The following is a 2,852-nucleotide window of genomic DNA, read 5'->3' as shown; positions in this document are numbered from 1 at the left end:
TCAGACCAGTGAGAGTCCATCTAGTCCAGCATCCCATCTCACACAGAGGCCAACCAGCTCCTGTGGAGGGTGAACAACAGGCCCTTCCCCTGATGTTGCCTCTTGGCTCTGGGATTCAGAGGTTTAGCCTCTGAGTGTGGAGATTCCCCTCAGTCACCATGGCTAGTAGCCATTAATAGACTTATCCTCCATATATCTAATCCCCTTTCTCGATCATTTTAGATTGGTGTTGTCGTGTCAAATAAGATATTCATTACCAGCATTCACTAATCTTATCAAAATCCTTTTAACATTCTTCAAACCGTCATATGGAATTCATATCTTTAAAGGAAATACAGGTCCTGGTCACACGGAGGATTAAGAACGCGAGAGGGACGGATGGAAGGCAGATCAAATGGGCACGATCCAACGCCAACATCTGGCAAGTGTCGCGCGGCTGCCTCCAATCCGTCGCATCCCGCCAAAACTGCGGATTTAAAAGGTACTAGGGGAAAAGTAGTACCTACCGGAAGATCCGCAGCAAGGCTGGGCGTGGGATCGCGGACGCGCCGGCAGCCCGTGTTATTTGAGGGACCGCCAGACTGCGCACGCGCGACTGCCGGACTGCTCATGCACACGAATACTCCAGCAGCCTCGGCTCGCCCGTCTTTGCCTTGCTTCCCCCGGCCACGTGATCGCGCTGGACAGAATATGCGCGGCGGCTCGGGAGACGCGTCTGATCCTGATGCTGCACTTTCCTTTGGTGTGGCTCTAAGAAGCCACACTTTGGGCGCGGCTTTTCCCGCCGGTGTGACCGGGACCACACAGGCCATTTAAACACAAACCCGAATAACAACCTCAACATTTCTTATTGAGGTGGGTAGCCATGTTAGTCTGAAGCAGCAGAACAAAGTTTGAGTCCCCAGGGGCACATTTAATAAAACTTTCTTGGTCTTAAAGGTGCCACTGGACTGAAACATTTTTATGCCAACTGTCCACCTGATCGGGGTACACAAAATGGCAAACATAATAACCTCAACATTTCTTATTGAGGTGGGTAGCCATGTTAGTCTGAAGCAGCAGAACAAAGTTTGAGTCCCCAGGGGCACATCTAATAAAACTTTGTTGGTCTTAAAGGTGCCACTGGACTGAAACATTTTTATGCCATCTGTCCACCTGATCGGGGTACACAAAATGGCAAACATAATACGCACTAAGAACATAAGAGAAGCCAATGTTGGATCAGGCCAGTGGCCCCTCCAGTCCAGCACTCTGGGTCACACAGTGGCCATAAAGACCAGGTGCCCTCAGGAGGTCCAGCAGTGGGGCCAGGAGGACACTAGAAGCCCTCCCACTGTTGTCCCCCCCAAGCACCAAGAAGACAGAGCCTCACTTGCCCCCCAGACCAAGAGCCCCTATCTATCCCTTGTGGCTAATAGACACTGATGGACCTCTGCTCCATATGCTTATCTAATTCCCTCTTGAAGCCGTCCATGCCTGTAGCTGCCACTGTCTCCTGTGGCAGTGAATTCCATGTGTTAATCATTCTTTGGGTGAAGAAGTACTTCCTTTCATCCATTCTAACCCGACCGCTCAGCAATTTCATGGAGTGCCCACAAGTTCTTGTATTGTGAGAAAGGGAGAAAAGTACTTCTTTCTCTACCTGCTCTATTCCATGCATAATCTTATAAACCTCGATCATGTCACCCCTCGGCCGTCGTTTCTCCAAGCTAAAGAGCCCTAAGCGCTTTCCACTTTTCTTCATAGGGAAAGGGTTCCAACCCTTTGATCACTCTAATTGCCCTTTTCTGCACTTTTTCCAACACTATAATATCCTTTCTGAGGTTTGGTGACCAGAACTGTACACAGTACTCCAAATGAGGTCGCACCATTGATTTGTACAGGTGCATTAAAACATCTGGGCAATTAAAAATACAGTTGAAGCGACGACAGCCCTTTATTGCGACATTTCTATTGCTGGACAAAAGGTGGCCGGCTACTGTGCTAGTCAAAGGAGGCACTCTTCCAGCTTCCTGCCTCCCGGCCACCCTTTGGAGACTGACGCGGCAAATGTGGTACCCAAAATAGGTTCTCCTCCAGGCTTTTGCTCCAAGGGGACAAGCAATGCTGCAGAGACGGCTACTTAGGGGCTCTGGAGATTTCTGGCCACTCATGACGTCCCACCAGCCTTTGTTGCTCTCATGAGACTTCTGGCAACTGAGTGAGGAGGACACCACCGTTGGTCACCAGGGCGTCCGGGGCCGGGGAGAGGAATTGATAAAGGTTGTCCTCTGCACAGGTAAGAGGTGGACACTGCGCGGATGCCCCATCCAAGGATTAATGTGGCCAAGACCCCACAAAGGGCTGTCTGCCTCCTCGTTCAGGCCTGGTAAGTTTGGCCCAACTAAATGGACTCTGCTTTTTCTGTCTTCCCCCATTGCCCGGGCTCGGGCTCGGAGACTTTCCCGATTTAGTATCTTTCCTCCTTCTTGATTTAGCGAGGTTTTAAAAAAAAAATTGTAAAGGAACATGCAGAGAGCCAGTTTGCTGTAGTGGTTAAGAGCTGTTTGAGACCCAGCTTGGTGTCGTGGTGAAGTGCGCGGACTCTAATCTGGGAGAACCGGGCTTGATTCCCCACTCCCTCCTCTTGCACCTGGATGAATGACCTTGGGCAAGCCATATTTCTGATAAGAGCTGTCCTTGAAAAAAGAGCAGTTTCTGTCAAGAGTTCTCTCAGCCCCACCTGCCTCACAGGGTGTCTGTTGTGGGGAGGGGGAAGGGAAAGGAGTTTGTAAGCCGCTCTGAGACTCCTTTGCGTAGTGAAGGGCGAGGTATAAATCCAATCTCCTCCTCCTCCTCCTCCTCCTCCTCCT

This window comes from Gekko japonicus, unplaced genomic scaffold (genome assembly GCF_001447785.1).
Source record: "Gekko japonicus isolate JY-2015 unplaced genomic scaffold, Gekko_japonicus_V1.1 scaffold3426, whole genome shotgun sequence".
Taxonomy (NCBI): domain Eukaryota; kingdom Metazoa; phylum Chordata; class Lepidosauria; order Squamata; family Gekkonidae; genus Gekko; species Gekko japonicus.
Note: the sequence above shows the minus strand (reverse complement) of the source record.